Consider the following 13,888-nt stretch of genomic DNA (forward strand, 5'->3'; position numbering starts at 1 on the left):
ATTTGCAAGGGGAGCATAAGGTGGGATAGAACTATGTTCAACCAATAGGGTCAGTGGCTCTGGTAAAATTGATTCAATTCGGAACAAATGGGGGAGCATGTCACATAATAAGTGGGCTTCCTTAACAGCAGGAACTCTTCCTGTAGGGGCTAGGGGTGGCGACTCTTGACTTCTTCAGGGTGATACAGAACTATTTGGACTATTGGATCTTAGCACTTGATTGTATTTCTGTTGGCATTTGTCTTGAGATTTGGCCCAGAGCAGGAGATAATTGTCTCTTCCAAGGCTACAAGCAATCTGACTTTATCCCCTTGGTCCTTTGAAGTCCCAGCCCTGTTGTTACAGACAGCTGAGTTAGTTAGAAATATATAGGCAGTGAGATAGGACTAGGTCCTAGAAATGGCCAATGCAAAAGCCCAGATACCTTGCAACCATGGGGGAGATGGTGACCTCCTGTTGTGGGTCAGGCCTCAAGACAAAACATCAAGAAAATGCATCCCTATCCTAAGGGCTGAGCCAGTGCTGACAGACAGGCTTGGATTGGCTCTGACCTGGCTGCTGCCCCAGTCTCAGCCCCACTCCTGGTCTCATTGTTCTGTTGCCCCCTGCATCATATAACCTTTTCTTTTCTAGAAAATATCTGGTGGATCACAGCACAAGGAATCCAAAGGGAATTTATAATTATCTCTTAACTGTAGCTGTTAAACATCCTGAAGATTAATACCATACAGTACAGGACAAGCAGTAAACTTAATATAGAACATTAAATGGAAATGTTATTTTCTATTAACCATGGGTGTTTTAACATTTGAGCACTAAAAAAAATTGTGACATATTTTGGACTACTCACTATAACATTACATAAATTTTTGTTAAAAATCATTATTTGACTGGTGACCTTGTATTGGCCTGATCTAAATCACCAGGCTGGAACACAAGAAAAAGGCATAAGACCTCTAGATAAAGAAGAAAACATTTGTCATCATAAACAATCACAATTTTATATTTGAAGGCATGAATATACCATCAGGTCAGCAATAATGAATTGTCTTAGTAATCTGAACTTTACTTGAACTTTTTCCCATGAGGCTAAAGAGTTTATTTGGACCTCCCATCAGTGAACCTGACCTGGTTAAAGTACCTGGCTGTTCATGTATAAATACCATATAGTCTCCCTAGTGTGAGAAATGGTAAGAGTACATAAGAGTTTGTGGTAATCCTGCTTCCCCATTATATTGCTATGGAGCCTTATAATATTCCCATTCATTACTCACAATGGTTTCCTCCTTGGTTGTTTGATTTAACTATCTATAATTATTTGAACAGCTATTTTGAAGAAAAGAAGACATTATAATAGCTAGTGCTGATTTAATATCATCTTGTTTTGAAGTGCTAACATGCTTTTAGTCTTCTCTTTCCTTGGTTCTATCTTGTTGTAGCTTATTGGATTGTATTATGTGTGATAGTATAAACAAATATTTTATGGACAATGAGATAATACAGTAACCATTGTTCTTTTTGTGTTATTCCATTCCAAATAATCTGTAATACTTTCATGCTCTTTAATGGTTTTATAATATTTTGTTATGTTTGATACTATTGTGTATAAAGATATACTCAACTACTTCAAAAAAAGAAACACTAAGGTAGCTACTGATATGTCAGGCTGTGTTGTGTTGAAATACTGTGTTGCTTAAATTGTTGCGCTCCAATCTCATTTGTTAAGTCCTCTTTTATTTTAATATCTTTAAAATTAAAATAAATTTTTAAAAAAGTTACCAGGTGGCCACTTTCTTGTTTGTCAATTGGAGAGCTGTCTAATGTTTCCTCACCCCAAGAGATTTTGTTTAACCAATTTTAGCATAATTTTGACCAGCTGGCAAATTAGGTGGAAGCATGTCTTTTAAATCTGTTACTCAAATAAACGTTTATTACATGATTTGAAAATATAAATGTTGAGGAAAACGTTGTTGAGCTCAAGTAAAAAGAAAAAGCTGCTAACAGAGCAGACCACTGGACAAATGGACAACAAATATATAAACTGACAATCATCTTATAAAATTAGAATGCGCTCAAATATATTTGGACAAATTGAACTCTCATAAATAAAGTAGAGTGAACCTTCTTATAGATCAATTAATAGAGATCTCTTGAAATAAGAATATCAGAAAAGAAACCTAATTGATGGTTAACCTGATGTAGCTCAGAAAGTTAAAAAGAAGGAAAACAAATATTAGTTAATCTTTTAGGTCCAGCCTTTTCCAAAAGCAGCAGTAGAGATGAGCCCAGCAGGTGCATGTGTGTAATCAACATGGCTGCTGGCAACCATGTGGCCTGCCAGAAGGCTGCAATGCCTGAGACTGAGTATGCTGGGCAGGCAAAGAAAAAGGCGATGCAGTGGAAGGAGGAAAAGAACACTCAGATGGGACAGATGGCTAGAGTAGGGGATTGAGAAATCAGAGCCTTGTGAGAAATGCTAGGGGAAGGATTGGAGACCCTAGGGGGAGGATTGGAGATACTTGGGAGTGAAGGAGGAGGAGTGGAAGACACAGGGGTTATAGAAACCTTTGGCTGAGAAAGCAGTGGGATTTGGTATGAGAGATATGGGGAGAAGCTGTAAAGACAGGAGCTGCATCATATGTGAGGGGAAGGGAGAAATCCTGGTGGAGCAGAGTGAGCCAGGAGTACTTGGGCCATCACAGAAGACAGAGTGAGAGAAAAGCACGTCCTTAAAGTGAAGAAGGCCTAAAGATGAAGGGTTTTGGCCAACTTAACACTGCTGTGACAAAAGCATAAATAAAAGATCAGCTTTTTGGTTGTTGTAGCCTTTTAGAGGCCAAAAGCACCAAGGTTATGAACCAGGCACCACAGAGGTGTGTTTTCTGGAGGACAGGAAGTGGTCCCCATGACTAAATTATAAGAGAGCTGAGAGAACAGTTTCACCTCAGGAACTGAGAGCTGTAGCTCCCCCAAGAATCGTGGGAGCTGTGCTTGGTCACACACAACACAAGAGATCATAATCTATTTTGAAAGTGTGACAGGCAAAGTCCCAACACCCATTCTTCTTGGCATGTAACGAAGAGGGCAGGGCGGGGTCCCAGCACATAAAAATCTCCATGTTACCTCCATCTGTGTGGCCTAAGGAGTGTGGAAATTAGCAACCCTGTTTGGGGATGGCAGGATGTGTTTTCTGTCACAAGCTTGCTAAGGAACAGAAAGAAAGAAAGAAAGAAAGAAAGAAAGAAACAAACAAACAAACAAAAAAAAAAACAAAAAAAAAAAAAAACCAGAAGGTATCTCACCCATGTTCAGTGAGTAAGGTTACTGTAGCATGCATATTAACAGTGGCAAGTAAACCATCCAGGAGGAAGAATCTGGTGGTTTTAAAGCAAAGGGACTCAAAATGGGAAGGATTCCCAGCAGACACTCAATCTGCCTTAGGGAACCAAATGATAGTATTTTTGGCATTGTAAAAGAGAGAATACACAGTAAAAATGTCATGTAGGGGCATACATATAGTTTCCATTGGGGTGGTACTTAAAGGTGGCATTGCTGATGTGCAAGTAGCTGATTGGGACTCTTTTCATGTCACAGGTAAGTTGCATAGGAGAGGGGAAAGGGACCTCAAGGTAAATGTCCCCTGGTCTCACCTCCCAGTGCTGAAATGTCTCATCTAGAGCAAAATCCTGTCAATTTATTTCTCTCAAAAAATATATTCTGCTCTTACCTCCATTGTTCCTAATTATTCATTCTTCAATTTTAGAAAACCTAAACTCATACCCAACATACTAGGTCAGGAGTTTCAATCACCTATATCAATGTCTGACTGTTTATATTCCTAACTAACTCATCTGCCCATAACATTAAGAATCGTTTATCAACTTCTCTTAGCATAATTATAGCAAATAAAATGTACTTGATGGATATAGTGAAATATATGATTAAAATGAAAAAATAATTATCACAGTTTAGCATCACCAAATATTTTCAGCTTTCAAGTATGTGAAAAAATAAAAACTAAAAACAACTCTCAGCAAATACCCATAGAATAGGGGACACTGTATCATTCACTGTATTTGCCATGTTATCTGTAGATATTTTGTAGAACACAAAAGAAAAATTCAGCCACTGAATGAACAACTGTCAATTTCAATAATTGTGCTCATAGCACTACATGGTTTACAACTATAGAAATTTTATTTTTCATACCAGGGATTGAACTCATGACCTTGTGCTTGCCTGGCTGGTCCTTGTACCACTGAGCTCATTCCCCAGCCTGAATAACCTTAGATTCTAAATATGACTATTATCACTCTTTAATTTGCCATTGACAGATTTAATTGAAAAGTTTGTTCATCTACATTTTCACAAATGAAATTATTTTCTTTCCTTGCATTTTAAATCACTTTTTTTAGGTACTGGGCATCAAACTCACAACCTGGCTCTTGCCAGGCAGGTACTTTTGCCTTCTGAGATAAACTCCAGGCCCCTTTTAAATAATATTTTCTTAAATGTATAAATATCACTTTATCCATTCAAATAGTATTGTGATTTTACTACAGGAGGCCAAGGTAGACAGAAATTGATATACAGTAAGAGAGGAAATGGAACCTCAAAGCAATCAATGTAAAAAACACGTCTTCTGATTCCCTACACTCCATTGCTCTTATGTGTTAATCTGAACATTTTTCCTTTAAGTAAATGACACTTAATAAATACATGTGTATCTCATGACTGTTTTCTCATCTTTCAAATAACACCAAGAATTCTTTCAGGTGTCAGGTGCACACCTGTAATCCCAAACTTGGAACGCTGAGGTAGGATTACCAGTGTGAATTTACTGGACGAAGATGTGAGTCCACAGTCAGCCTTAACTGCATAGGTAAACCCTATCTCAAACAAATAGAAAAAAAAAGTATCTATTATTGCTGATATCCTTGAGAAGAAGAACTCAATAGTTTGAAACTCTTAGGATCATACCTTTTAGGATATATCAGGTAAGTATAAAAACCAGTAAGACTATGTTTAAGGATATGGAAAACTCAAAATATATCACATTGCAAAGTCTTATACAGATTTAATGCAATGCCCATCCAAATAGTATTATTATAGATCACAAACATAGAGAAAACTTTTCTAAAATTCATTTGGAAACAGAAAAGATCTAGAATACCAAAGACAATCCTGGTCAACAGAGGCATCACAGGAGGCATCACAATTCTTCACTTGCTGTAATACTAGAAAGCTACTGTCACAAAATCACCAGAGTCCTGGCAGAAAAACAGACCCAATAATCTAAACAGACTGGAGATGGTGACACAACTACAAACACACTCTGCTACCTTGTCTTTGATAAAGGAGCCAAATATGTTCACTGGAAGAGAGCTAGCCTCTTCAATAATGCTGAAGAAAATGACTTTCCCCATACTGAAGACTTAAACTCGGTCTATGCCTATCACCATGAAATAGACTAAAGTCAAACTAGCTTGGAGATCTAAATATTACAACAGAAACACTAATGAGGCTTCATGAACAAAACACAAAATTTGAAGAATCAACTTCAAAGAATCAATCACTGGGACTCCATCTTATTAAAAATATTTGTACATTAAAGAAATCACTAACAGAGTGAAAAGGCAATGCACAGTTTGGGCAAGGGATATCTTTCCATTTTCTGATAATCTCTTCAGTATCCTTTTACAAAATACTGTAATTTTCAATATGTAAGTCCTTCACTTTCTTTGTTAGGTTCATTCCAAGTATTTCATTTTCTTGGAGGGTATTGTAAAGGGTGTGGTTTCTGTAACTTCTCTCTTAGTTTATTGTGAACAGGAATGCTCTTGATTTTTGATTGTCAACTTTGACTCCAGCTACATTATTGAATTTGGTTAAGTCTAGAAGTCTTTTGGTGGAGTAATTGACCTCTACATAGAATATCATGTCATTTGTGAATAATGATGGTTTACCTACTTTCTGTTATATGATTATTCTTATTTGTCTCTTATCTCTAAATGTTCTGCCTAATGTTTCCAGAGCTATATTGAATAAGAGTAGTGATAATAATCATCCTTTTCTTGTTCTTAATTGTAGTGTGAATGTTTTTAGTTTTTCACCATTTAGGATGATGCTGGGTATATTTTTGTCTTTGCTTGTTTTATCAGATTGAGGTAAAGGTTCTCTATTGTTACATACTGCAGGATTTTATTACAGATCAGTGCTTGATTTCATTCAAAGCTTATCATGCGTTTATTGAGATGATCACCATGTGACTTTTGTTTTTGCCTGTGTTGATATAACATTTAAATTGGTTGATTTGCATGTACTGAAACATCCCTGCCTTCCTGGGATGAATCCAAGTTGTCAGGTTTTAAAATCTTCTTGATAATTTGCTACATTCACTTTGCTAGTATCTTATTAAGGATTTTTGCAACTATGTTCATTAGAAAAACTTCACTGTAGTTTTCTTTTTTGGTTGTGTCTTTCTGTGTTATTAGTATCAGTGTAATGCTGGCCTCCAGGAAAGAGATAGGGAGAACTGCTTCTCTTTCAATTTCATTAAAGAGTAGGGGCCTTCAATTTTCTATATATTTCTTATAAAATTCAGCAGTAAATCCATGAAGCCCTACACTTCTATATGTTGCTCAGTTGCCTTTTTGTTGTCATTGTTTTGCTTCATTTTAATGTATTTTGCAGAGGGTCTTATTATGCACTGAAGTGGCCTTGAGCTCACATTGTAGCCCTGGTTAGTTTCAAACTCACAACAATCCTTCTACCTCAGCCTCCCAAGTTCTGGGGTTACACGCATGCACCCCCCGGCCAGTACCGAATTAAATTTAATTAGATCTTCAGTCTCATTGACAGATACTGCATTATCTAGAATTTTTATATCTTCTTGAGTCAGCTTTGGCAATTCATATGAATCTAGGAATTGATTCATTTCTATGTTATGCAACCTAGGGAAGCATGAGTTTTTGAAGTAGATTCTGATGATCTTCTTAATTTTCACACGATCTGTAGTTATCTTACTGTTTTCATTCCTCAATGAATGGTTTTGAGTGGTTCTTTTCTTCTTTTAATGTGGTTGGCTAAAGGTTTATCAATTTTATTTGTTCTTTCAATGAACCAACTCTTTGACTCATTAAATCTTTTTAATTTTTTATTTTCTGCACTGCATTACTTTCTTCTCTGATCACTATAGTTTCCTCCCTTTTATTGGCTTTGGCATTTCCATGCCATTTTTTTTTTTCTGGAAGTGTGAGGTGCAACAGTATGTCCTTATTTATGCTCTTTCTATTCCCTGAAGTGAAATTTGAGTATTATTACTTTCCCACTTTGAACTGCTTTCATTGAATACCATGAGAACAAGGTTTGCATCTATATTTTTGTTCTGTTGTAGATAATTTCAGGTTTCTTCCTTTATTTCATTTGTGACCCATTGATTGTTTGGCTGAGTGTTACTTAATTTCCACATATTTATGAAGTTTTTGTACCTGCTTTTACAATTATTTCCCAATTGTATTGCACTACAGTCAGGTAAAATGCATGGGGTAACTTCAGTTTCTTTGCATTTACTTCAGCATGTTCTGTGGACTAGTTTATGTGGCCAGTTTTAGAGAACTTCCTCTGCACAGCTGAGAAGAATGTTTATTCTGAATATGTTGGGTCACATACTTGGTAAACACCTCTTCAGTTCATTTTCACAGATTCAGTTCTACTTTCTTATTTGTTTGCTGATTATTAGTCTAGTTAATGTGTTTGTGATAGTGGGATATTGAAGTCTCTTGGGTCATTTGTGTTGTTTTTTGTTTGCATTATTTTCATGTCTTTTAACAACTGCCTTATATTGTTGGGTGCTCTTGTATTAGATGCACACATATTTATGATTGTTATCTTATCCTTTTAAAAACTTTCCATTAACTGGTATGCAGTGAGGCTCTTTACCTTTTTGGTCATTCTTGGTTTGAAGTTCATATTGTCTGCAAAGAGAATAGCTACTCATGCTTTTTTCTGGGCCTCTGTTGCATTGAAGTTTGTTTTCTGTCCTTTGACTTTCAGTCTCTGAATTTCTTTTTGAATTAAACATATTTTTCTTTATGCAGCATATTTTTGTATCTTGTTTCTTGATACATTTCACCCATCTATTTCTTTTGGTTGATGAGGTGTGACCATTAACAATGATATGTATTGCTTTGTCTTTGTTGTAATATTGTTCTGCTGTTGATTCTCTGCTTTTCTCCTCTGTTTAATTACTTGTCCTGCCTGGTTATTTCTGTGTTTTCCTTGGAATTGTGGCCATTTTTACCTCTCTCTAGTATAACTTTCATTACTTTTTCTATGGTCAGTTTTGCAGTCATATATTTCTCAGTTTTTCTTTGTCATGGAAGAATCTTGTGTTTCCATTAATTTTGAAAGTTTTGCAGGATACATCAATCTGGATTGGATGTTTTTTCCTTTCAGGACTTGTACTTCTTTCCAACTTCAGGACTTATTCTGCTGTTTCAACTACAGCTTTCTTCTTTACTTGGATATTTGTTTTGAGAAGACTGAGGCAGGTTCATGAACAAAAATAAAGGAATCAAAGCATACAATTGATAAATTTGGAATTTGATTAGTAGAGTTCAGGAACACTCATTTAGATTACCTGACAATTTCAGAGTACAAACAAGTGGCTGAACTGGAGACTTACAAAGCTTTTAAACAGAGAACCACAAAGTGACATCCTATTGGAAAGAATGGAGCTAGAATCTTACATTAATTTTTTAGTTGAAACCTGTATCATGTTTCTTTTGTTGAGCAGGGTAATTTTTCTCCAGGTCATGCAGCTCATTCTGCTTTTCTCACAGGACTTTTACTCTGAGTAATTTTCCATTCTCTTGGGTTAAATATAGGCCACCATTTAAAAGAACAGCTCAAGATGATGTTAGTTATGCCAAGCTACAACAAAGACTGCCAAGAATTTGATTTGCTGGGTCTCCCGGAAAACATGGCGGACAGACAACAGCAACTGCCACAGGCTCTCTGAAAGGCTCGGCTCAGAGGCCAAGAATGATGCGGACTAAGGAGACACGAACCGGTAGAGATATGCTCTGGAACGGTAGGAACGAACTGGGCTGAGAGAAACCAACTTAGAATACAGTCCTGGCGCTAAAATAGGAACAGAAAAGACTCGGTGTTGAGGCTCGACCCTGCACCATTGGAAACCGCGATTTGGGTTTCCCGCCGCCCGGCGGCTGGCTGCCTCCACAAGCGGCTGGGCAGGGAGAGACACGCAGAAGCTCTGGGAATGGGAGTCTGCGAACAGAGTCGAAAACAGGACGGACAAGGAGGCATACACGAAAACTGACTGGTGGCGAGGTGAGTGAGAAACTGACCCCCTACCACAGTTTGACTCCAGCGGAGGACTTTCTGGACTCGGGCAGTCCTGTAAGAGCAGGGCGCGGTGGCAACTCCAGCCACACATTCCCATCTCAGATGGGATTGGTGAAAAGTGCCTGGCCTGTGTGACACTGCTGGTGGACTCCCTAGGCTGGCCTAACCCAGATCCCAGAGCCTGACGGTGGCCCGGCGGAGCGACTGACTCCCGAGTAGGCTGCCTCCTCTGCAACTCCCTGGTGGGCAGCAGTGGGTGGGAACAACTAGCCAGCGCAATTTGATCAGGCTGTGGCTGACAGGCAGGGAAGCCGGGCCTCCTATGTAATCTTGCATTTTATAAGGAACAGAAAATATGGGGAAGGGAAGCAACAAAAAATGCTCCTCGGCCCCTAATCCTGAGAAACAGGCAATAGTGGACACCGCACCAATATACATTAAGCGCCATATAGAGAGCCTCATAGACCAATTCAGGAATGAAGCTAGAAATATGCAGAATAGTTAGAGAAATGCTAAGCACCACCCAGGAAAAAACAGATGGTGGAATGGAAGAACAGAAAAAGAGGGGAGAATTGCTTGATGGAGAAAACAGAGAAAGCATTGAGTATGTGAAGCAGGTTCAAAGGGACTATCAAGAAATTAAGAAGTCTATCCAAGACTGGCATAACAGCTTGAAAGAAACTAAGGACGGACTATCTGAACTGGAGGGCAGACTTGTAATATGGGAGAATGAAATGAAAAACTTCTTAAAAATAACAAAGAAACAAACAGCAATAATACAAAGACAAGAAGATGATAAGAGGAGCCAAAACTTAAGGATTAAGAACATAAAAGAAGAAGTAGGGACACAAACAAGTGAACTACAAAAGCTACTCACAGAAATAATCCAGGAGAATCTTCCTAATTTAGCAAAAGGTAAAGATACTCAGATGCATGAGGCATACAGGACCCCAGCTACCTACAACCCAAACAGAGCAACACCCAGGCATATAATAATAAAATTTCCAGAAATTCAATACAAGAACAGAATATTAAAAGCTGTAAGAGACAAGAAACAGACTACTTACCAGGGAACACCCATCAGAATTACAGCAGATTTCTCTTCACAAACCATCAAATCACTAAGAGCATTGGGGGAAAAAATTCAAGCTTTGAAAGATAATAATCTCCAGCCAAGATTGAGATATCCTGCACAACTGTCCCTGGAAATTGATGGAAAAACAAGGTGCTTCCAGGATAAAGAGGAACTGGGGGAATTTGCAACCACCAATTCAACCCTACAGAAAGTATTGCAGGATATTCTAAAAAAAGAAAAATACAAAGAACCCAGAAATAGTGGCGGGGAGGCCACAACGAATGGAGCAGAGAACAAAATGAAGAAGACAAACTGACAGCTACTGACAGAAAAAGAGCTCAACAGAAATGAGACAGAGAAGATTGGATGATTGGAACAGCTATTTTGGAGAAAATGACATCTTAATAGGTAATACTGATTTAGTACCATCTTGTTTTGAAGTCTCATCTAGCTTTTGTTCTTCTGTCTCCAATGGTCTAAACAGGTTGTATCTTATTGGATTTTATTATGTACGATAGTATAAGCAAAAACCTTTTAAAGACAAGGAGATTATACAGAAACCATTGTTTATTTTCTGTTAGTCGATTCTAAATACTCTATAATGCTGTCATTCTCTTAAATGGTTTTACATTGTTTTGATATACTTAATGCTACAGTATACGAAGTTGTACTCAAGGACTTCAAGGAAAGAGTCAATATGGTAACTACTTTTGGGTCGGAAATATCTGGTGGTGAAATACTATTCTGCTTAAATGGTTATGTTTTGATCTGCCCGGTTTCGCTGTTATGCCCTCTTTTTTCTCAATCTCCACTCCATTATTTACTTTTTTATTTTTATCCGTTTAATTAAAGGGAAAAAATAGCAGGATATAATATAGTAACCCACTTTGACTTTCTATTATCTCGATTTAAAGCCCCGTATTACTCTCACCATCTTGTTTTTGACTGAAGTTCCTCTATTCTGTTTTGCTGGATAGTATCAGGTTCGAAAGTTTAGGCATCAGCTGAGAAGATAATGAGATTCATTATAACGCCCATTCTCATTGACTTTTATCTACTTTTGAAGACCTATAATATCTCCAAAGTTTTGGTTTTGTCGGTTTTATTCTTTACTGTTTTGTTCAATTGTATTACAACTAATGATATAGGCAAATCTATTAGAAATAGCGGGAGGCATTATGGTAACCATTGTTGATCACCTTGTATTATGTTTTTATATTATCTATTATATCCACCCTTTTGACTTGACCGATTCTGTTCTGTTATGTCACATTTGGTTTTACTCTCTTCCAAAAAAGCAATAAGAACCGTGGGAGCAATGAAACCCAAAATGTGTAATAGTCACTGTACAAAAGAGAGGAAAAGAAAGTGCTCTAAACTATATAACTGCATGTATATTTAAGTGTATAAGATAGAAAATGATATCACAGAGTTTTATTGGATCATTGAACAGAACTGTTTGCAGTATCATTGTTGGAATTTCCACTCTACAAGCTTTAATTTTGTGATTGAACAATTATTTCTAAGATGGCAATATGTAATCCATTAACTAGTGATTTCCTACTGCGCATTTTTTTCTTCTGTAAATCTGTATAACTTGTACCCCTTCACTGTTTTTTTTCTTTTCTTTTCTCCTTAAATAAAAAAAAGAATTTGATTTGCTTTCAATTATAAGTGATCTGTGTCTTTTCCTTAGTAGCATTTTATACTGTGTTCTTGTGCTTTATTTCTGGAATCTTGAATATTATATGTCTTGGTGTAGTTTTATTTTGGTTATGTCTTTTTGGAGTCCTATATGCTTCACTTATTTGTATGGAAATTTCTTTAATCATGCTTGGCAAGTTTTATTCCATTATTTTGTGAAGTATTTTTTATAGTATTTGTGTTGTCCCTGGCTTTCTCATTGACCCCAATTAATCTCATGCAATTCTTCTTTGATGCATTTTGTACCTGTTGGATTGATCTCTCATAGTCCCTTGCTACTTTTAAGATAGCATTGTTTTCATGACAACTAGCTACAATTTTGTCTTCAAGATCTGCAATTCTAAACCTCTCTTTTGTTCAGTCTGTGCATATAATTTTAATCTCTTATAGGTTTTATATATCTTTCATATAGCATTGAACTTGTTGAATTCTTGTTTGGATCTCTTCATGTATTACATTTCTTCGCTATGTTGGGCAACCATTGTTTGTCATTGTTTTCCTATTTTCATCTATTCTTTTATTTGTGTGTTCTCTAATATATTTGACTTTAAGTATGTTTTTGTATCTGAAAGTTTTTCTCTGTAAACTTTTCCACATTTTTTCAATTCTGGGTGATCAATGCAAACAATTTTGAGAACATACTCTAGCTGATGGGTTGAACTCTCATGCACCACATAGGAAAATGCAGGCTCAAGAACAAAGCAGCCACTGTCCTCAAGTTAAGACCTTGCTAATGGATATTCTGGGACCAATCTTTCTATCATAGGAAAATGTACATTTATACTTTGCTGTATACACAACCTAACAGAGACAGATGGAGATCTCACTGTGTTCTGACTGCCCCAGATCCCCAGAAGCAGCCCACTTATTTGGAGTCAAGTGAATCCACACCACCAATATCTGATGATGACTGAGTCATGGAACAGAAAGTGAATACAAAAAGCAGGCAAATCTTCTGGAGGAGCCCTCAGTCTGGCGCCAATGTCCTGCCGTTTAGCTCTGTTTAGATCACTGATTCTAGCAAAGTGTTCAAAACTGCTGTCTCCTCTCTGACCACAGGCTACAGGCTCAGAAGTGGATGCATCAGTGACAGCTGAAGGCCTGCCCCTCTGTAACTGCTGTCTCGGAGGACAAAGCCACTTGTCCTCCTTCACCTCCCTTCCCACCTCTCCCACCCAGCTTTGAAGGCTGAGCTGCTACCAGACAGTCTGGGTGGAGATGCTTAGCAGGGCCTTGAACATATATTTATCTGGCACACAGCTTCTGAGTAATATATCATGGGAAGGAAAGTTATAGTAAAAAGTGACATCAGAGTGGCAGGAATCTTGCTCTGTACATCATGACTGCAGCAACAATGTAGTGGGGATCAAAACACATAGGGTTCTTGCCACAATCCACAGTTGTTCACAACACAGAAGCCCTATTGCTGGTGGCAAAGGTACTTGCCTCACACCAGCACACTGGTCTACAACCTCACTGTGCACCTGGACTTGGGAAATCAATTCTGCTGTGATTCAGGTGAAAACACAATGGAAGCCTGGCAACTAGGTGACCAAAAAAAAAAAGAATAATTGATGGTGGCCATATCCTGAGGCTCGTCACTGAGACAAAGTCCCATTGTACACAAGTGAGCCTTGCACTTCTCACCTGTTCAGGTGCTGTCCAGCTCCTGAGGGGCCCAGAGGCTGGGCCATTAGAAGACTGACCACACTGCCACACCTTATGATACCTACCATTGCT

Source organism: Cavia porcellus, unplaced genomic scaffold (assembly GCF_034190915.1).
Source record: "Cavia porcellus strain 051 isolate PalLab524CR breed Dunkin Hartley unplaced genomic scaffold, mCavPor4.1 scaffold_37, whole genome shotgun sequence".
Taxonomy (NCBI): domain Eukaryota; kingdom Metazoa; phylum Chordata; class Mammalia; order Rodentia; family Caviidae; genus Cavia; species Cavia porcellus.